Genomic DNA, 24,790 nt, shown 5'->3' with positions numbered 1-24,790 from the left:
GCGTGCTACCGCTTGAGCCACATCCCCAGCCCCTCATGATTTTTTAATTAAAAAAAAATGAATAGAAGCAAAGCAACATGTGTAAATGCAGAAATCATAAACAGCCAAATGAGATTAAAAATATATCTTATAATTATTGTATGTATATTAAATGAATGTATATTAAATGATGGTTAAGGAATTAAAATGGAATGAATTTTGAAAATAGGAACAAAGAACAAGAAATTATTTACAAACAGCTTTGTGCTGGCATAAAAACAGACACATAGACCAATGGAATAGACTAGAAGATACAGAAACAACACACAAATATAGTCATCTGATCCTTGACAAGGTGCCAAATGCACATGTTGGAGAAAGTGCAGGGAAAACGGATATCCATATGTAGAAAAATGAAACTAGTTCCCTATATTTCACCTTGTATGAAAGTCAAGCCAAAGAGAATCAAAAACCAAAAAAAAAAAAAAGCAAAATTAGACCTGAAACTTTGCAAGTACTAGAAAAAAAAAATAGGGATATACTCCAACATATAGGCACTTGGCAATGACATCTTGAATAGACTATGACTTCAGAATTAATACCAATATCAAGAAATGAGATGGCATAAAACTAATAAGTTTCTGCTCAGTGCAGGAAATAATTAACATGAAGAGATAGTCTAGAGAATGGAAGAAAATCTGTGGAAGATTATATTGTCCAGATTCTCATCTAAGAATTAATATCTAGAATATATATTTCAAAAACCTCAACTCAAAACAAACGAAGAAACAATTTACCCAACAAATGGGCAAATAAACTAAACAACATCCCAGAAAAAGTAAAAATAGAAAAATTTGCATAAAAAATAAAAAGTTCAACCTCATAGCCAACAGGGAAGTGCAAATCAAAACTACACTGAGACTCCATCTCACTCCATTCAGAATAGCAATCTTCAAGAATACAATTAATAAACACTGGTCAGAATGTGGGAATGTGAATTAGTACAGCTACAATGTAAATCAGTATATAGGTTCCCCCAAAGTTAAAAATTGAATTACTACATGATCCACTTATAACACTCCCTTGATATTTATCCAAAGGAATTAAAGAGAGCATGTTTTAGAGTTATATGTATATTCGTGTTGATCAGCACAATTCACAATAGCTAAGTTTGGAGTCAACTTTGGTATCCCTCAACAGAGGAGTGGATGAAGAAAATGAGACACACACACACACACACACACACACACAGGAGTTTTATTCAGCCGTTAAAAAAAAATCATATCATTTGAAGTAAAATGGATGGAACTGGAGGACATCATGTTAAGTGAAATTAGCCAGACTCAGAAAGACAAGTGAAAGCTAGGGGGGTAAAGGCAAGGATATGGATCTTAGAAAGAAGGAAACTATTAGGATAGAGAAAGATCAGGGGAAGGGAGCAGAGGAAGGGGAAGAATTCCTCATGTACAACTATGCCACAGTGAAAATCACTATTTTGTGTAATTAATGTGCAATGATAATTTAAATTTAAAAAGTAAAAAATAATCAGGCATATTTGAAAAGGGAAAAATCACAGTCAAAATTTTTAAATGTAATGGGTGAAACAATCCCATCTTAAAAGGAAATGAGAGCTGCACAAACTTACACAGGGAGGTAGACAACAAAATATATGTCATTGCTATGGTGTTTCTCTTTGTAGTAACACAAAACCAAGATACATCATGAACAACTTAAAAGAATAATACCAAGTTCAAAAACATTACTCAGATTCAGTAAAATGGTTCATGTATGTATTCAAATATATGTATACTGAGCAAAAATGGTACATCTTAAACATCATAGTTTTTTCCTATTTTAATTTGTAAACATACACTAAAACATATCTGTAAATATTCATATAGAATGACAAAATTTAAATGAATCACATTCTTTCTTCATTTTTAAAATTGTGAGAAATAGAAAGTCCAGTGGTCCATTTTCAGAATGCAGTATTTATCCTTAAATATAAAACTAGGATGTAAGAAAGGCAACAGAGGGGAAATAGAGCAGAGTGGAACGTTACAAGCAGTTAACTCACAAAATAGCACCATAGCTATGGACATGGCAGATCCAAAGTTCACACACCTGAACAGCCCTTGACAAGCAGGAAGTGGGGGAAGGGGTGAGCCTAACCAACAGAGGTAGAAATCTCTGTTAAGACAGAGAACTTAGGTAAAGAAATTAAAGAAGTAAGGTTTTCCTGTCACAAGAGAGCAAAGGGAGGTGGAAACAATAAAAGATATATTTCTTTAAATAACCCCATGAGAGACAGTAAGACCTAGGCAACAAACACACCAGGGGATAAAATGCTGATTGTAACCATCTTGGGGACACTGATAATCAGCCACCATATCTTGCAAGACCATAATTAAATTCTAAAGTCTCACTTTTTTTTTTTTTTTTTTGCTGTACCTACTGTCCTTAAGCCTGTTCTTTGGGTTAGGGTAGGTGAGTGTGTTTCTCACATAATTATTATGATATCATGTTTATGTTTCAGTAACTGAGGTTTTTTTCAATCAGGTTTCCACAGATCTCAAATTTTCAGCAATATGTTATTTGGGTTTTATGACAGAACCTTATCAAACAAAAACAGAAGTGTTAATATTTAACTTTATTTGCCACACATGATGCTAGTGCTTAAAATAATGGACAATAATGAATAAATGGCCCATTTAGCTACTGAATTAGAGAATATTAAGCTGTATTTGACATCAAAGGAGGACCATGTTCCTCTGCCGGAGTCCATTCTGGTTTTGATGAGGGATGAGAAAGGCTATTGGTAACTTGTGAGTACTTATTTCATAGACAGACCAGGAGCTGATGATTTTGTCATTCTCTCCCTCTTCAGTTAGCTCTCCAGAGCTCCCTTGCACACAACTGACCTGAGAATGTGATTTTTTTTCTATAACAAAGTATCAAAGGGAAATTTGAATATCCTAAAAAGGAAATTTTTGCATGTCATAACCTAGTTTTCATGCCGTCTCTCCATTGTTTTTGGTGCTGCAAACATGATTATATAGAAGCAAATTGAAAATTTTCATATTTTTTATATTTTCATTGGTGCATTAATATATACATAACAGAGGGATTCATCATGCCATATATTTACATGCACATAGTTTGATCAACCTAGTTTCCTATTATTTTCACATTTCCTTCCTTCCTCCCTCCTCTAATATCCTTGCTCTATTCTAGTGCTCTACCTTCAACCACCATCATTATTATTTCAATTAGTGCATTATAATATGTGTGACATAAATGACATAAAGCCACACACACACACACACACACACACATTCTGTTGGTCTCACTTCCATTTTCATGAGACTCTCCCTCCATTTTTATTCTTTTCTCTCTAGCTTATGCCTATGCTTTTATACATCATATTTATTAATGTTTGCATTTTAGGAACATTGTTGATGATTCAATGTTCTCATTTTTTAAAATGATGAGTGAGAAGAAAATATTCTAGATCAAAGATTAAGACTAGTTTTCATAAAGTTATTGTTAAAAGATTAAAATCTTCAAGTTCTTTCACTGCATTAGTACAACAGAGGACACACAACAAATCCTTTATTACAGGAAAACTGCTCATCACTGGGGCTTACATAGGCTGCTAATTCAAGTTGTCCTATCCATTGTGCCTAGTCTGTGGCACACAATTGAGATATAGGACAATGATGACAATGACATAAAGCCACTTATCTAAAAATCACAGCATTTAAGAAGTAAAGGCCCTGATCATTTGAAGCAGGCATTGAAATCTCAAAACAGAGTAAAGCTTTTTAAAAATCAGTTAATAGATTAAAGAAACAAGTTATTTATAAGTTATTGCCCATCAAAATCACAAAATAGATAAGAATCTATTAATCTATTATAGGAAATTCTATGTCAAGATGCACTATATAAAATAGATAAGATTCCACTCTAATAAAGCACAATAAGTTGATATATTGACAAAATGCCACATGATGCCAAAGAAGCTTTATGTAATAAACTGATAAACAATAGCTTCTGTATTCAACTTGATGAGTTAACAGATTTTACCAATATTTGTCACATTGTAAATTTAAGATTTATAAATGATGAAGAACTTTTAAGAAACTTTTCTGATGCAAAGAACTACTAAACCAGGCAAAGATAAGATACACATAATGGTTTGTCGTTTTATCTGGAAACAAAAGCTCTGTCTTGAAAGTGTCTTGCTATCTGCACTCACAGTATTCCATGGTTAAACTAACGTGCATGTCATGGATGATCAACAGTAATGGAAAAATGTGCATCATTTTTTTGAGAAAAATTTTGGGGAAAATTCTTCAGAAAATTCTGTGATATGATTTGGCATCTAGTATAAGACTGGACTCAGTAAGAAAGAGTCAATTGAGACAATGTATCTAGCCTCAGTGAGTTGAAAAAAATCTATCTAGAAAACAGCACATGTGCACAAATTTTTTCTTTTAAATTTTTAAAAATATTTTTAGTCGAATATGGATATAGCTTTATTTTATTTATGTATTTTGTGTGTGGTGCTGACAATTGAACCCAGTGCCTCACACTTGCTAGGCAAGTGCTCTACCACTGAGCCACAAGCCCAGCCCCACACCAATCTTTTTTGAACAATAGTCTAATTACTTGGGAAAAACAATAAGTAGCAGAATTCAATATGATGATCAGTGCTCAGTGAGACAAAAAAGTGATATATAAGTTCATTTGGGTCTCTAAGGGCAGATCTTAGATAGGTCAAGGGGAGTGAATTGAAGCTTCCAGACATAGAAAAATAAAATAGGCAAATATGCAATATTTGTCTGCTTTTGGTATATTGGACAATAAATGAAGTAGATGTTTTATTATTTCACTAAGTATTCATCAAATATATATTGATATCTCACTGTCTCCAGTTAATGTGCTAGGGTCTGTGGATCCAAGGGAACAAGACAGAACTGGTTTGTCAAAGCAAGTATTAGGATATAAGAGAAGAATTAATGAAGATTAAGTCTACATCCTTTTTTCACCAAGACAGTTTCATTAGATTAGTATCCTTGTGGGCTTAGATGTTAGATAATTACCTTACAACTCCAAAGCTTTAGTTTTCCTAGATAAAAGGAAGAATTAAATAGCCTTAATAATACATATTCATATGTATTCTTTTCATACTTAAACAAATTATAAAAAGTGTTGCTATAGTTAGAGTTTATGCTAATGGTATCAGCAGAACATCCAAGATACCTGAAAATATTGAGGGTACTCTTTCCAGTAAATTCCTTGAACATGTGTTATAGAAATTAGCCTATATGTGTATGAATCAGAACAAACATGACTGAATTTTTTGTTTGTGCTTTTCAAGTTCAGACATTAGTATTTGAGTCAGCTCACAGTTAAGAATACTATTGAAAAAATTCACTGACTATTTTCTCTACTCTCAACTAATGACCATGGCAAATATTATAATTGGTTTATAATCTTTGAATGTTCATATTATTTCATGAATTCAATTTTAAATAAGGAAATGAAATGTTTTGTCTGCATGAAAGATCAGATTATATACAAAATGAGATCAAGAAAATTTGATTATTCACAATTAATTCCAGAGTCACAGTAATACAAGGGAGGGGGGGAAACTATGTTCTCGCCTCTGTCCAATATCAGCTATTAGGCATAGCAAAGCATCTTGAACCTTAATGACTTAAAATAATCTGCATTTGTTATTGTAAGACTACAGGACACCAGGTGCTCTGGTACTCCTCCTCCTAGGCTCAAGTCACAGGGGTTTCATTCATGTAATTGATCAGCTGGTGGCTTGACCAGGACTGGCTGCCAGGAGTGGCTTCATTTACATGTCTTGTGTTCAGCAGATTCTCAGCTGGGCACAGGTGGGGCTGAGTCTGGGCTTGTTTACATGACAATTGGAGAATTCCAAGTATCAGAAGTATGCAAGTCTCCTTGAGGCAGGCCACAAAAGAGGTACACTTGCTGATCTGTCACATTCTATTGGCCAAAGCAGGTCATCATGAAGTAGGGAAATAAACTACTACATTTTGGGGAGGGATGAGAATTACATTTTGTAAACAGCATGAACACAGGAAGTATGATGGATTGTTGTCCTCACAAAATCAATTTACTAATTACCAAACTATTCTCAATAGATGGTGTAATTTACACATTGTTCTGCCTCTTGTTTTAATGAACTAAATGTTAAGTAGATCATTTTGAATGAGTTTGTAAAGAGCTTTTTTATTTAAAACTGCATCATAATCTATGATTACTATTGTTCATCATTAATTTCATTCTATGCTACCTTATTTAATTTAATTAATTAATTTATTTATTTATTGTGCTGGCAGTTGAACCCAAGTTTACCAAGTGCTACACATATACTCTACAACTAAGCTACACCTCCAGACCCTGACACCTTTTAAGAAAAAAAATGTAAGTCTTCTATATTAGTAAAAATTAGTATAGTATAGTATATAGTATAGTCTTCTATATTAGTAAAAATCTGTAGTCTTCTATATTAATCACCTAAAAGACTATATTTATAGAAGAGATTTCTAAAAGTTGAATAACTTAGCAAAATGAGTATATATAGTTATGATTTTTACAGGTATTACAAAAGTTTTATTATAAAAGTTGTCATTTTTTATACTACTAGCAGAAACCTGTGAGCATGCTCATATCTCATATTCTTGGGCCACATCATTTAATATAACTTTCTGAACTCTGCAAATACAACAGGGAAAAGTGATGTTTCAATTAGGCTTTAATAAATAAATGTCACAGAACATCTTTTATGTGTTTGAAAACCAACAATGCTTTTGTTCATAGCCTTTGATTATTTCTTGCATTTTTTAATCTAATAACAGTGATTGAACTTACATTATTACAAACAAAAGTCTGTGTAGTCCATGTGTGATGACACACACCTATAAGCCCAGTGACTCAGGAGGCTGAGGCAGGAGGATCTCAAGTTCAAGGTCAGTCTCAACAACTCCTCAAGGCCCTAATAAACTTAGTTAAACTCTGTCTAACAATTAAAAAGTAATAAAAAAAGGGTTGAGGATGTAGCTCAGAGGTAGAGGAGCCCTGGGTTCAATTTCCAGTACGGGAGAAAAAAACAGCTATGTGAAGTGTTCTCAGATCTCTGAGAACTTTTGTGAGGGTATTCAAACTGATTTCCTAACTCTTGGATATGCATTTGATTTAGCCCAATTTTTATACTTTATTTGCTCATTCATTTTTTTGGATTTTTTAAATCAATATAATCAGACTTTTTATTTTCCTATGACTACTGGAATTTTTAAGGAATTATAGTATTATAAAAAGATAGATAAAACAGAATAGTAAACCATACAATAGGTGTAGGTAAACAGCATATTAGATCCCATGGGAAGTTACACAGTCCAAATTTGAGAAAACAGGAAATGTTGCTGAAGATACACCTTGACAGTTAAACAAAACATAATGAGGGAGAACATTCATTAAAAATAAAATTCAATTTGTTAAAGCTCAAAGTCCAGAAACACACCTGTAAGGAATTCAAGTAAAAATATACTTTTATTTTAAATATAAATCCTGAAACTAGAGTTCCACATTCAATATGAAAGTGGGTTTTCATAGATCTCAGGCTGGAGCTAGGAACAAAAGGTTAACAGCCTGGAGTCTACAGTAAATACACCCTAAGGGATTATAAACATCTTGGTAACAGGAAGGAAACACTGATTCAGTAAAACTGGGGAATGAATTGGGATAACATTGAACTGGTGGAAGTGACAATGCAGGCAAGATCAGAAAGATCTGAGGGTAAGGCATGAAAACACATCAGTGGATGATCATGAAAAACAGACAGTGTTTGCCTGCAGTGTGTGAGTTTTACATGTTCAAGTTGTCTTGAAGTATCTTTCAGAAACCAGAAGAATGTGAAACTGCTGAGACTCCTGGGTATACAGTGTACACAGTTGCACATAATAGTGTTTAGGAACACATAGGAAGTTGCCTGATCCACAATTGAGGAAACAGGAAAGCACTGGATTGAGATGTCAAACACCTTCAGTGTAGATTATGACTATAAAGTAGCATCAAGTAATGAAAACAAGAAGGTACAAAGAATCTCCTGTGAACCAATTAAGGATACATGTTGCTTAACACATAATAAACTTTGTAGAATTTACAACCTAAAGATTTCAAAGAGTAAAATATAGGGTAATGGTCCAACAGCAAAGAAGACAAGATGGTAAATAATGTGAGATTAATCAGCCTCGAATGTTCAGATAAAATCCTACATAAGTTGGCCAGTGAAAGTAAAATTCTACATCAATTTGCACTTGAGGCTTCATAAACTGAGGCCTCACTTGGAAGTTGGAGGTTTGACAAAACCAGCAGGAAATATAAACTTAATTTTGTATATTTGGTTTCCCAGGAGCACTTGGGAACTAATGAAGGCCACTCCCACTGAGAAAATCATTTCTATTACTATCATTATAGCTAGAATCCCTCAAATAACAATAAAGCTTAAAGAAAAGTTTCACCTTATATATATTCAATTATAGAACTTCATGTTCTTTGCTCCTATTGAACTATTATGCTTATGAATTTTCTGTATATTATCTAAATGAGTCAGAGTTCAGTTAGGAGACATACATTACATTTCTTATTTTAACAGAGAAAATTTAATATTTCTTTAAAAAAAATGTTAATAGTTATTAACTTAGTAATTAAAAAGGCAAAATGAAAAGTTATCATGAAGGGAGCATTGCAAGAAGCACCTCCCACACTAGATCTGAACAAATGAAAGAGGCTGCAGCTATTAATCTTAGAGGATCAGGGAAGAAGCCCTGGGGAGCCAAAATGCAAACCTCCAGGGAGCAGCTGCTCATCTTGTGCTGGTGTGTTTGTGTTTGGAGAAAATGTCCCATGAAAGGCATCAAACCTTTAAGTTGGAGTGTCTGAGGAGCTGCATGAATGAACTGCATGCATGAACTATTTAACAAACTACAAGTTCAATCAAATGCTGTTATAAGAAGGCACTTTCTCAGTAGCAAGAAAAACTTCCTTAGTAAGACTCCTCTAATGCAAGAATTAAAATCAAGAATTAATAAGTGGGTGGATTCAAACTAAAAAGCTTCTTCTCAGCAAAAGAAGCAATCAGTGAGGTGAATACAGAGAGCCTACAGCTTGGGAGCAAATTTTTACAACTTGCACATCAGATAGAGCACTAATATCTAGGGTATATAAAGAACTCAGAAAGCTAAATACCAAAAAAAACAAATAATCCAATCAAAGGCCAAGGAACTGAACAGACACTAAGGTGATACACAATCGATCAATAAATATATGAAAAATGTTCAATATCTCTACCAATTAGAGAAATACAAATCAAAACTACTCTAAGATTTCATCTCACTCCAGTCAGAATGGCAGCTATTAAGAACACAAACAACAATAAGTGTTGGCGAGGATGTGGGGGGAAAGGCACACTCATACACTGCTGGTGGGACTGCAAATTAGTGCAGCCAATATGGAAAGCAGTATGGAGATCCTTTGGAAAACTTGGACTGGGACCACCTTTTGACCCAGCTATCCCATTCCCCCGTCTATACCCAAAGGACTTAAAAATAGCATACTATAGGGACACAGCCATATCAATGATTACTGCAGCCCAAAGCACAATAGCTAAACTGTGGGACCAATCTAGATGCCCTTCAGTAGATGAATGGATAAAGAAAATGTAGTGTATAAAAACAATGAAATATTACTCAGCAACAAAAGAGAATAAAATCATGGCATTTGCAGAAATGGAGGGAGTTGGAGAATATAATGCTAAGTGAAGTTAGCCAATCCCCAAAAAACAAATGCTGAATGTTTCTCTGATATAAGGAAGCTGATTCACAATGAGGTTGGGATGGGGGAACATAGGAAGATTAGAAAAACTCTAGATAGGGCAAAGGGAAGGGAGGGGGAAAGGGGATAAAAAAGATGGTGGAATGAGATGGAGGGCCTCACCGAGTTGCTAAGGCTGTGTTTGAACTCACAATCCTGCTGCCTCTGCCTCTGTCTCTGGGATTACAGGAGACTGCTGGAAAAGCATAACTCTGAATTGGAGAGCCCCAGAATCATTATCACAAATGTTGAATACCTGAATACCTGACCCAGAGAAACTTCCCTTATGTAATTTTATGTGTATATGTGTGTGTGAATATATGTGTTTGATGTGGAGTACAGACAAAATATAAATATGTGTGTGCATGTAGCATTTAATACATAGACTATCCTGGAGTATAATTTTATTTTTAATTGTCCTTTAACTTTGATGAGAACTTTTTTTAAAAAAAAATATTGCATCATCTTTGAATTTATTTTAATTTTGTTTTGATGGCAATGATACTTCATTTGTAGTAACCTGATATTTGAATAAATTGACTGATGTCTTACAGCAGCTAGAAACATTACTGATTATAGCAATAAAACTTTATTGGCCTTCCTAAATGAAAAATTCATTAATATCTGGCTTACAACTCCAGCTGAGCATCCTGCTTCATTACAGGAGAAAGGAATCAGCAAATGTGTCATCAATCAACATTTTCTCCAGCCCAGGTTTTTCCTTTACCTGCTACTTTTTCTGTGAGCCAAATATTCATACACACAGTTTTCTAGGACGCCCATGTTTTGCCGGGCCTCTTTGGCACCAATGCTTGTAAATCCATGTTCAATCTTAAATGCAAATAGTTTTTTAAAAGACAATTTTCATCAAGCTCAAATAAGCATCTCTTTTTACTTTAAATCATATTTCCATTCACTGAAATTGAAATAAAATACAAATATCTATGTGTAATAAAGCCATTAGTAGAACTACAAAGGAAAATGCATACACATTTCAGTAATTTGAGCACTATCATTTCACAGGAGCTTAAGGCTTTACAGACAAAAATCAGTCTGAATGTTAAAGAAATTTTGCTCAAGGAAAGCAGAAGACAGCAACAACAACAAACAACCAAAGGCCTAGAATAGGTAAATCATTAGAAAGGATAATGATATAGTAAGCTAAATTTATATTTTAAAGAACTAAATCACTCAGAGCAAAAGTTATTAATTCTTGTTGTGAGAAAACTGACCAACAGAAATGACTGGATAAAATTAAAACACATATTTATTAACTCTTAATTTTTTAGTAAACATTTTTCCTAACAACATTTTAAATCTCACATATACCATTAATTCATATATCTTCATTTTAAAGAAAACTACAATAGAAGATTTTATTTATGTAAGCTGAATAGTTTGTATTATTTTTTAATTTGTCTATAAGGCTCTATAGGTGCATAGAAAAATAAAAATTTATGTGGATTAAGATTAGTTCCATGACAGAAGGATAATGCAATAAAATCATTTATGATGGTCAATTTTATGTGTTAACTTGACTGGGTAAAGGGATGCCCAGAGTGTTGGCAAAATATTTCTGGCTGTCTGTGAGGGAGTTTCCAGAAGAGAGTATTATTTGAATCAGGAAGACTGAGTGAAGATCTACCCTCACAAAAGTGGTTGGGCACCATCTAATTCTTTGGAACCCTAAATTTTTAAAAATGTGCAGGTAGTGTGCATTTACTCTCTCCCCTTGGATTGGGACATTCATTATCTCTTGTTCTCCGACTTTGGGGTTTCTGATTCTTGGGCCCTTAGGGTCCAAGACTTAAAGCAGTAGCTTCTTTGTTTCTCAGATCTCCAGCCTCAAAATAATTTACCTTATAGGCTCCCCTGATTCTCAGGTCTTTAGACACGAACTGAATTACACCACAGCTTTTCTGGTTCTGTTGCTCTCAGGCAGACATCTTCGGACATCTTGGCCTCAACAATCTTGTAAACCAATTCCCACGATAATCTCTCTCTCTCTCTCTCTCTCTCTCTCTCTCTCTCTCTCTATATATATATATATATATATATATATATATATATATATAATATATTATTAGTTCTATTTTTTAAGAACCCTGACAAATAAAGCATTTGAAATAAACATTTAAAATACTGCTTTAAAGACAATATTGCATTATTTACATTTAAAAAAATGAAAACTTGATTTTATACTTGTAAAAGAAAGCCTGGATTGGGCTGAAGAGAAAAACTACTTTTTGGAGTTCACATTCCATGCAGCTATTTTTAGAATATTTATGCTGACTATTAGTTAAGAAATTTGAGACTGTGCTAATAATAAATAAAGATAACTGATTAAAAATTTAAAACTAGATCTTTTAAATTGTTGAGTTTAAATTATATCATAAATAGCCTGAAAAAAACTGAACTCATTTTTCCCCAAAAGAATTGTTGGTGCCATACAATGATATTATTGATTGACAGATATATTCTTTTAACTATTTGACAATATTTTTGTGAGAACTTTAAAATGACTCTTAGTTTATGTGCATTAGCCAGCCATCGAAATTGTTCCCAATGATAATTATCTCTTGACATTCATGCCCCTTTGTCATCCCCATTCATATCAATAGATCTGACCTGTATAAGAAACAGCAAATTGCAGAAATAACCAGAGTTACTTCTGAGGATAGGTCATAAACGACATTATGTTTCTGTCTTTGCATATTATTAAATAAATCCCTCTGGGAAAACCTGTTGCTAGGCCAAAGGGACATATACAGACATAAGGAGTGGCCCACATAGTGAAGCAATGAGGCCTTTTCAGCAGCTGGTGGGAAGCTAGGGTCTTTGGCCATCAGCCATGTGAGTGAGCCACTGCACCCAGTTCCCACTAAGTTTCTGGTTGGCTGCAGCTGCAGCCTACATTTTTTTTTAAATTTCTTACATACATGCAGCCTACATTTTTTTTAAATTTCTTACATACATGCAGCCTACATTTTGATGGACACTGGGTGAAACACTCTGAACCTGAGCACCCTAGTAAACCATCCTTGGAATCCTAATTGTAATCTACAGAAACAATGTAAGATATTAGATATTCATTGTTGTTTTAAGCCACTATTCTTTAATTTGACAAGCATCAATAAATTACTAATATCTGTGCTTAGTATTAACCTTTAAACCATTGTAAGTATAATTTTTCTGTGTATCAGGAGATAGCATATATATATATTTAGTATTGTCTTTGAATCCTGTGGTTTCATGTAAAAAGAAACTCAATAATCTACTTAGGATTATCCTAAATTGGTCATAATTGTTTCTTAAGTCCTTGAATACTTGATTGTAGGTTATTACATAGCTGTCCAATAATTTTACATTGAAATATGAGAATGAAATTGAGAAACTCTTTTTAACCAAAGTGTTTTGTACACACAGTGTTAAAGGAGAAAGGGATAACTCCATAAAGATAATGACTGTGTTGACAATAGAAAATCATTAAAGATATCAGCTATAGCAGCAAGATTACTCACAGACCAATAAACCAAAGTGAATAAAATCTATTGTCAGTGATGCTTTGACACAAATTCAAAAATTGGAATTCCCTTCACAAGGTAAGATGATAAAATGTCCCTTATAGGATGTGATTAATCATTTGAGGAAAAAAAAAAAAAAAAACTAGAGATCAACTGTACACTAATGACAGACAAGTTTGGATAAAATATAATACTTTGTTCAAAGTAACCTACGTATTATTTCAAAGAAAAAAAAGTAACTATAATATGATTATAAATATATGGAATCCAAAACCACTTATTTTGTCCCAGCCTATGGATAAAATAATAAGTTCCATGTGATTTCAACAAAAAACTCAGATAGCATTTTTCAGAGATCTTGCTAAATTGATGAAAAATTTCATATAGAAAAATAAGAAGCATATGATGGCCGAGAAAATTATAAAGAATAAATTTGTGAGAAGTCATTCTATGAGAATTATTTCTAAATTTGGTAGAAATAGAAAAAATAACAGAGATCTGATAAAAATGTATGTTAACATATGACAGAAGTGATATTAAAATCAGTGAGTAAAAAAAGTATTAGTCAATATTATAAGTATTTAAATCCCTATATTAAACATATATGCATATTATGTATGCATTATATTCTTACCTCAAACCGCATATAAAAATAAAATGCAGACTGAAAGACATCAAATGGGAAAAATATTAAATCATTTCACCAAGCATAGACACTGTCTTTAAAACAGCAGGATCAAATAAGACTTATCAAAACAGTTACAAATGGAGGCTGGGGATATAGTTCAGTTGGTAGAGTGCTTGCCTCTCATGCACAAGGCCCTGGGTTCAATCCTCAGTACCACAAAAAAAGAAGAAAAAAAAGCGTGAAAACTTGCACTGTAAATTAATGACCAAATTAATGGGCTTCCAGTTCTCCATATAAGGAAATTGTAAGTCATCAGTCTGTCCTAAAAACATGTATAAACATGAGAAGACTGAAAAAAACAATGATTCTTCTTAGAGTCCCCAAGAAAGTGAAGATTTTAGTTCATTTTCTGTTGCTATTATAGAATACATGTGACTAGATTAATTTTAAAGAAAAGAGATTTACTTTTTGGTTCATGGTTCTGGAGACTAGAAATCCAAGATTGGGTCCTCATCTGTCAACAGACTCCTGCTGCTTCAACTCATGATGGAAAATGGAAAGACAAACAGATCTAATCAGAAGTAAAAGAACCCAAGGAAAAGACTTGCTATTTCTAACAACCTATTCTTGTGAAACTGATCCAGTTCCCTGAGAACTAAGCACTCACTCACTTGAGAAAGCATTCATTTATTCATGAGGATTCCAATCCCATGACCCAAACATTTGCCTCTATTCCTTGCATCCCAACACCACTGCAATGAGGAATTATGGTTCCAACTCCTGAACTTTGGAGGACATAGTAAAACCATAGCATGAGGTCACAGAACAAACCACTGCTCCTCAAATTGAAGAGACAGATGTATGAAAAAAATTTCAAGTTACTGGAGTAGAAACTTCTGTAAGAGCAAGTGTCAGAGTAGGACAAGCTGAACTGTACTTGAGGAATTGCTAGAGGCTATATGTGGACAATCCAAGAGTCAAAAACTCAGTGGGGACCCAGTCTTATGCAAGTCCCATGTTTGTGTGAATTTGACCTCCATGAGCTCAACCAATTTTTATGGTAAATAGCAAAGAAAAAGTATCCCCTCACACTTCCTGTGTATGAAGGAACCATTTTGAAGACAGACAGAACACTCTGTTCTTCATAAGTGTCTGCCCTTGGAAGAGACTAGTCAACCAGAACCTACGCTGATGGTTTTTACTAGAGTACAGCTGACCTGGGGCAAGAAAATACGCAACTCTATCATACCCGAGCACCCTTCCCCACATAAGAAGGGAGAAAAACATGGAAACACTGTTAAAGTTCACAGTTGAGAGGCAAAGGATTGCTAAAATTTAACCACGTAATATTAATAATAAACTAAGCACACAGACAACCCAAAGACTAGAAGATTGGTAGAGAATATTTGCAATGCCCATTGTCAGCAAAGGATGAGTTTTCAGAATGTATAAATAATCCCTACATTAATAAAAGAATAACCCAATAGAAAATAACTGTGCAAACGATGTGAGAGTATATTGATATATGGAATTACTAATAAATGTGTATACAGATTTTAACATTATTAGTAATCAGAAAAAACACAAATTGAAACAATGAAATGTCATTTTTCTCCTAGTTAGACAAAATTAAATTTTTTAATAATTTTCAAATATCAAACGTTGTCAAGGCAACAAGGAAATAGGTGTGCTATGCTATGAGTGTAAATTAATCATTTCAGAGGTCAGTTCACCAAAATCTAACAAATTAGAATATCCATATATCTTGTCACAGGGCTATGACATTTACATGTGTCTACCCTTAAAGAAAATTTATTTATCTGCAAGAAGATATTAGTTATAGCACTGCTCCTTGTAGCAAAAGTAGATATACTTAAACTGCTCCTTTTATAAGAATAGATAATTACAGCTTTCATAATTCAAAATTCATACAAAAAATTTCAACATGTTTTATATGAGTGAAATCTACATTTGGTAACCTTGAAGGAAAGAAACAAAGATATACAGAATAATATATTTATATGAAAACTTGAATCACATATAGTTCCTATAGATGTAGGAATTAAACCAAATTCCTCTGAAGAGAGAAAGAGTACTTGAAGAATGAGACCAGGTAGGAGAAAAGACTTCTGACTATATTTAATTTGTTTATTGATTTATTTACCTATTTATTTACTTAAAATGCTGTGAGACAAATTTGCAGGATATATCATATTGTGATATGGGGTAGGTACATAAAATTGAATTCTGTGATAGACTTCAAGAAGCATTTTAAAAGCAGCAGAAACATGCTGCTGGAATATTCTATTATAAAATAAATACATACTTCAAAGTATAAAGTGCAAATGGACTTATGGTTAGGAGATCCGGGCTCTGGATTTTGCTTTGCCGCTGACTCCTGCCGTGACATGAAAGTTATATATGTATTCCCTTTTGACTCAAATTACCGCCAGGCCAGTTTTGACCTTCTACGAATCCTAGCTCTTGTATCCATGAAACTCATATGAATCTCCTCACAATAGTACTGTAAGCAGTGTCAAGAAAATAAATGAAATATACTATTTACATAATGCCACTCAAAACTTTAAATTTAACCTAATTTTTAATTTGGGAATTTTTTTTCTTTCAAAGTGATAGTTAAAATGCCACATTTTGGGTGCTATAGGGATCACTTCATAACAGACTATTCAAGTGTTATAGGACAGTGCCTAAAAGCTGAGATATGAGGAACTGGGCCTGGGTGAAATGAAGAAATTTAATACTGAAACATTTTTAAAAAATATTTTTTATAGTAGATGAACACAATACCTTTATTTTATTTTTATGTGTTGCTGAGGATCAAACCCAGTGCCTCACACATGCTAGGCCAGAATCTACTACTGAGCTATAACCCCAGCCCAATACTGGAACATTTTAGCACTTTTATTCTATAAATGCTTCTTAAATATGACTTATTTTATACATGTAAATTATGTAAATATGTGGATTCGGACAAAGAACCAAAGGAAGCTTTGATTTTGCCGCCATCCAATGTGGAGTTTAGCTGTCATTAACCACCATAGCACCCCAACTTGATGATGAACCTAGGTTTTGGTACCATATCACAAAACCAGATTGGTAAAACTGGATGTGTGTTACATTTCAGTGTCAAACCACTTCACAAACAGAAAGACACATTCAGGATTGCAAAGACTATATCCTAAGCACTGGGCACCTTTATGCCCTTGCCTGAATTCTTTCACACATTCATAATCTGAGTATCTGATAGATACAAGGCACTGGTTTGGCATATGCAAGTAGAAAGACACATCTGCTTTCACTCAATAACAAAATCATTTAGAAAGGAGTATAATAAATTAATAAGTAAATTAGTGAGTGATAAATAAATAAGCTGGGTGGAACTCTTTGATCTCATTTTTGGTTGAGTTTCCAACACAAATGAAATCACAATCCAAATTGAAATGGAAGAATCAATAACACGTTGAGGGAGCAGATGGAGAAATAGAGAAAGAGGAAAGAAGGCAGGAAAGCAGGGAAGGAAGGAGGGTGGCAGGAAGGCAGTAACAGAAGAGAGAACTAAAGAAAGGAAGGGCCAAAAAAGGTAGGAGTTAACATTTACAAGAGTAGACCCAAACCAGCTTGGCTTTTTCCATCCTATCTCTTCTCCAATCCTGCAGATCAGAAGTTGGAAAAAGAAAAGATCCTATGGTAAATAAATTTGTTGGGTAAAGGCAGAAACTCTAGATAGGGAAAGAAAGAAAAAAACTGACTGTTTCCCTCCTTCTCCTGGGCCCCGAACAAGGGAAATGGGGTCTTAACTCCAAATGAAATTTGACATCTTTTACTATCATTACTTTCATACAATAGATGAATTAATTACTAAACTGAAGATGTGGTAACAAGAAGCCACCAAACAGATTTACCATTCAAAACTGACCAAAAGAATCCAAGGAATTTATCCTAAAATTTATCCCCATGTCAAAGAACAATTCACACTCTGGGCAGATATAAAAGGACAGAGACTGGGCGCCTGTAATCTCAATGGCTAGGAGGCTGGAGGCAGGAGGATCACAAGTTCAAAGCCAGCCTCAGCAACAGCAAGGCACTAAACAACTCAGTGAGACCCTGTCTCTAAATAACATACAAAATAGGGCTGGATATGTGGCTCAGTGGTTGAGTACCCCTGAGTTAAATCCCTGGTATGAAAAAAAAAAAGAGGAAAATCAAAACTTTTTCAAAAGTTATATATCATGAATTTTGCTAGTTCAGTGTAGTAAGATGAACCATAAGAGAAGAGGAGCACAATGAGAATCTATGAAAGAAGGATCTAACTTTGTTCCAAGATAAGAGAAACTTAAACTTATACTCAAGGGATGAACAATACTTTAGGTAGAAGTGATCTTTATTCTATTTTACTTTAAATTTGTAAATATTTGAATAAATCTGGAAAAGAGTAGGGGAAGCTAAGGCAAACAACCTGAGTGGTTTGGAAACTTCAATGATGCAGAATTATCTTTGCGTTGGTTAAGTTAGGCAGCTAGTAGATTTTGTGTATATTTTCTCTCAAACTCTGCTCTATTTAAGCATGAAGATGCTATTATTTGTTTCTCAACAAGGAAATTGAACCTGAGAAAACTTGATATGCTTGCTTGAGTTATTTACATAATAATTTAAAGTTATTTACATAATCCTGGTATCACCACATTCAGATTTGTGGAACAGAAGAGCTTTAATTCTTAACTGGTGTGCAAAATAGCCTCATGAAGCCCATTTCAAACTACACTCAGCAAGCTATTTAAGTGGAGAGAACCCTGGAGCTACAGAGATACTAGGCACTCCTGGAGAATTAGAAATACTACACATTACAGAGAAATAAATATAATTTCTACTATAGAAAGAAGAGATTGATTTTTGCCTGCTCCTCAAGATGGGTAAAATAGCCAGTCACCTATGGTCATGTTTAAGGAGCATTAAAAGGACCCTTGGTCTAGTATATCTCCCTCATTGACTTTTGTCTTTTTACTTAAAATGCTAATAAGCATCCTCACTATTTAATATGTTGATGTACCTCATTAAGTATATATTTATTTTCTTGGATCAGGAAAATATTATTGCCTTACAAAAACTTATCACATTACATCCCAAAGAATAGAAATTAAAGGAAGAAGTCAAAAATGTAAAAATATAAAAATAAAAAGAAAGATCCAGATTGCAGTATCTTTTTCAGCGAAGTGGATCTAGAATATCCTTGTAAACATAAATGCTGTAAAACTATCTTAGGAGAGAAGTAGGGAGAATAATTGTGAAAATAAAATAATGTACACATAGAAAAGAGAAGATTAACAAGCTGACGGTTTTACCTTGACAGCTTTGACTTTGGTTGGTCCCAAGGCTAAACGTAGGTTGAGCCTAGATATAAGCCCAGTAAAATTTCTTACCTGTTTTGATATATGGTGATTAAGAAACTTACCAGAGTAAATTGTGGCAATTTGAACTTGCATGCGTCATCTGATAGAGAAAAGGAGGCTTTGTAGATGTAACTAAAATAAAACACATTAAATTTAGATAAAGCATGAGAAGACAGGAAATAAAATTCATTAGTTAATGTAAAGTAACACAAGGAATTTCCACTAGTAAAAATATCAGATTAGTTAATAAGTATTTACCATAATATAAAAGTGGTATAACATAATTAATGAACATGTCTTTATTCATTGATAGGAGGATTTCATCTTTGGCAGAAGGTAAACTCATACTTAAAAATCTTACAGCTGATTTGAAGCCAAAATGACATGTAATGTAAAAGAGTCATCTGTTTCATCTCATCTTTTTCTAGATGGATCTCTATTTCCTAAACTGGAGATCTCTGCCTTCTTTAAAGTATTGGACAAGTATATCTGACTGTTTTTTCTCTTTCATAGACTCCTCACCACAGCAAGAGTGATGTGCCCAATTGTAGGATTAGAGAGACTAGAAAAAAAATTCTATACTTCCAGGACCAGCTGAATTAATCTAACCTCCTTTTTCCCACAGGGAATGGACTGGGAAAAGAAAGGGGAACCCTGGTTCCTACCTCAATTTCAATCCCAAACTCTATCACCCAATCCAGCTCTATTGGAAGTAAACATTATTTTCATCTCTGTCTGGTCGTGGGTCTATTTCTACTTCTATTTTCATCTCTGTCTGGTCGTGGGTCTATTTCTACTTGAACTCAAAAGATAAAAAGTTTGGGACAATTGGATTTATTTGATTACTGTCCTCAGGAACTAAATATATAAGAACTCTTTAATAATTACAGTCATTTATATCCAGAAAAATTGGACTATCTTTGCTTTCTTCTATTATTTTTAACACAAACTATATAACAATAACATGTGTGAATTATACATTAGTGTATGTATTATGTATATATGTTAATATATATTACATATTAATTTCATTATAATTTTTTTAAATAGTTGTCTGCTTTTATGCAAACTTCAGACTCTATGAGAACAGTAACCCTTCTATTATGTTTACTTCTTCATGACCAGGGCCTAGTTCTGTGACTAGCACATAGATGGTTCCAGAAAACACTTTAGTACATTAATTAAACATTACTTATTGAACTCATATCATCCTATTTCACTGGATTACTATAGATAGGCTTTCTGGTTTCAAAAACCAAAAAACTTGGCATTTTCTGTCGCTTAATAAAGTCTCTCTTTCATAGGGAACTTCAAGCAAGCACCTTTCACAAATGAAATTCCTCTGAATAAAAATGAAATTGTGTGGTGAAATTGGAACTGCCTGTGGGTTGAGGAAATGAAAGCTCTGAATACTTAGAAAACTTTTACTTTTGATCCCTTTATTAGAGAACCAATATTATTCTAGGTTGCTCTTGCTGCTTTATTTTCTATTTTCACACTATTGACAGATATGTTGGTAACATTCACACTTCAGCATGACCTTTTGGTCTTTGAAGAGGAACTAGTAATCTTTCATGAGAGAAACTTTCCTGTTAAGGTGTTTTCCTGCCTTCCTCTCTTCATTCCTGCTATGAAGAATTTATTCTGTGCTTACAACGTTCTTCTTTCTGGAAAATGTTCATTTATTGCAGGTAGTGATGGGGGTTGTGAAGAAAAATAAGCAAAGAAATGGAACAAAATGACTAGCAGAGTCAATAGTTGGATGCATAAAATATTTCTCCAATGGAGTGATATTTGAACCCAAATCTGGAATAGGATTGAGAAGATCATTCAAAAGCTATATGGGAAACTTTCTCAGAAGAAGAGAGAGTGCAAAGGCTTTGAAATGAAAATGTTGGTCCTCTTTAAGAAAAACTAAAGGGACCCATCCTGGAATGAACCTTCTTAGCTGTTGAAGTGCTACCCTTCCTTTTTGTGTTTTATCTCTTCTTTGACTTCCACTGCTCCCTGGGCCATACTGAGGACCTCCTCACATATTCTCCTTTGCTCTCTGTAACAAAGCCCTAGATGCTGTTGGTTGGCAACAGTAGAGTTTCATCATGATTTTCAAGCTGTTATTGTGCATGACTTTGAAAGGAACTGAATAGCAGGTATATACATTCAACACAAAAATAATACTGCATCAGTAAAGTCTCCAAACCACTCAGGTTGTTTGCCTTAGCTTCCCTTACTCTTTTCCAGATTTATTCAAATATTTACAAATTTAAAGTAAAATAGAATAAAACATATTCTGGAAAAGAAGAGACACATGGCGGCCAAGAGGGAGTGAGCCGCCCTGTGCCCCACACCGCAGCACCCGCAGATCTCACCTAGTCGGAATACTCCATCTCTGAGAGTGTTAGAGGACCCCTCTCCAGTTGCTCTCCTCAGAAATCACCATGGCTGTGACCTTGCCTCGAGGCTCTGGGTCTCAGCATTCAAGTAGGACGCCTGGCGTTCCAGCAGGACCCAAAGCCGGAAGTTCCAGGCCACGCAAGACTCAGGTGAGTGCCTTAGCAGAATCACTTATCAACACATCTGCACATCGCCAAGACTTCGCCCTGCTCCCATGCAAGTCCCTCAGCTGCTGCCTACCCACAGCACAATGCAATCGCCCAACTCCTTCCACCTCACCAGGCACCCTGGCGCTGAAAGCAGGCCGCCACCATCTTGACTCAACATTCTTGCCATATTAGCTGGGGGCAGTTCCCAGGTGGGAGCTCCAGAGGCCAGGTAACATTGAGTTTCCTCAATTGGGAACTGCTGGGAAAGGGAGACTGGGCTAAATTCTGGAGCCTAACCGAGAGAGACCAGAAACTGGGAAATCTCCAGGCAAGAGAGGGAGATTGTCCCAGGCACTAAAGTCATAGGAGCGGTCCCAAAAAGAGACCCCTGAGGTGCAGTCTTTCTGCAGGGACTGGTGGGTGCCACTCCTCGCATCCAGGCGCCCTGCGCCAGGACCAGTCTTCCTGCCCTGGTTACCTCCACCATCTGGAGGGCAGACACCAGCTTACAACAGACCACAGGCTGAGAAGAGAATAAGGAAATATATGGATCTCTAAAGCTAGCTGCAACCCTGACTTCTTCGAGTTTTTTGTTTGTATGTTTGTTTGTTTTTCCTCTTCTAACCCTCTATCCTCTGGCCCTCACATCCACAACATATGTGAAACCAAGAACTTTGCATGAAATAGGACTTTGAGGACTGAGTCATCTGAATAATATAATATAGAGGTGTTGCATAGGCACTTTGTTTTCTTTTCCTTTTTATTCTTTCATTTTTCTTTCCCCCTCCAAATTTTACTATTTGAACACCTGTATTTTTCTAAATACATATTTGTGTTTGTTTTATGTACTCTACTGTCATCTCAGGTACTTGCCTACCCTAAATTACTTCCTGTCTATTCTCTTGCTACTAACCCTCTTCATTAGATTTCTCCTTCACACTTCCTAAGATATATTAACTCTATGTCCTCACATCCTACCTCCTCAGCATATTGTCCTACGACCCACCCCCAGTTAATTGTCCAACATCAGAAATTGTAAACCTTTTTACAAAAATACTAATTATATTTTAGATAATAATTGAATCCAACATTTCTGTACATTGAGACTAAATGCTTAAAATAATGATGTAGGGGTAAATCTAGTAACTAAAATGTGGAGACAATATAAAGATGGACATTACATACTGCTCAAGGGGACCATACACCAACAAGACATAGCAATCATAAATATATATACTCTAAACAATGGCATAGCTATGTTCATCAAATAAATTCTTCTCAAGTTCAAGAGTCAAATTGATCACCAATAATCTTGGGTGACTTTAACACACCTCTCTCACCACTGGATAGATCTTCAAAACAAAACTTTAATAAAGGAACTATAGAACTCAATAATACAATCAATAACTTACACTTAACTGACATATATAGAACCTGCATCAAGCGGATACATTTTCTTCTCAACAGCACATAGATCCTTCTCTAAAATAGACCGTATACTATGCCACAAAGCAACTCTTAGCAAATACAAAAATGTAGAGATACTACCATGCATTTTATCAGATAATAATGGAATAAAATTGGAAATCAATGACAAAATAAAAAATAAAAATTACTCCAACACCTGGACACTAAACAATATGCTACTGAATGAACAATGGGTGCAGATGACATCAAAGAGGATATTAAAAAATTCTAAGAGGTAAATGAGATCATAGATACAACATATCATAATCTCTGGGACACTATGAAAGCAGTTCTAAAAGGAAAGTTCATTGCATCGAGTTCATTCCTTAAAAGACTAAAAAGTCAACAAATAAATGATCTCACTTTATATCTCAAAGCCCTAGAAAAAGAAGAAGAAATCAACAGTAAAAGCAGTAGAAGGCAAGAAATAATTAAAATCAGAGCTGAAGTCAATAAAATTGAAACAAAAGAAATAATTGAAAAAAATTGACAAAACAAAAAGTTGGTTCTTTGAAAAAAAATAAATAAAATTGACAGACTCTTAGCTACACTAATGAAGAGAAGAGAGAAAGAATTCAAATACCAGCATACATGATGAAAAAGGTAATATCACAACAGATACTGCCAAAATGCAGAAGATAATTAGAAATTATTTTTAAAACTTATACTCCAATAAAATAGAAGATATTGAAACCATCAACGAATTCTTAAGTCATACGACTTGCCCAGATTGAATCAGGAAGATATACACAATTTAAACAGACCAATATCAAGTGATGAAATAGAAGATGCCATCAGAAGACTACCACCAAGAAAAGCCCAGAACCAGACAGTTACATAGCTGAGTTCTACAAGACCTTTAAAGAAGAACTAATACCAATACTCTTCAATTTATTTCAGGAAATAGAAAAAGAGGCAGCACTTCCAAATTCATTCTATGAGGCCAATATCACCCTGATTCCAAAACCAGACAAAGACACTTTAAAGAAAGAAAACTTCAGACCGATATCTCTAATAAACATAGATGCAAACATTCTCAATAAAATCTGGCAAATCAAATACAAAAACATATCAAAAATATCGTGCACCATGATCAAGTGGGATTCATCCTAGGTATGCAAGTTTGGTTCAACATAAGGAAATCAATAAACGTAATTCATCACATCAATAGACTCAAAGATAAGAATTATATGATCATCTCAATAGATGCAGAAAAAGCATTTGACAAAATACAGCACCCCTTTATCCTCAAAACACTAGAAAAATTAGGGATAACTGGAACATATCTCAACATCATAAAGACTATCTATGCTGAGCCCCAGGCCAACA

This window comes from Marmota marmota, unplaced genomic scaffold (assembly GCF_001458135.2).
Source record: "Marmota marmota marmota unplaced genomic scaffold, marMar, whole genome shotgun sequence".
NCBI lineage: Eukaryota > Metazoa > Chordata > Mammalia > Rodentia > Sciuridae > Marmota > Marmota marmota.
Note: the sequence above shows the minus strand (reverse complement) of the source record.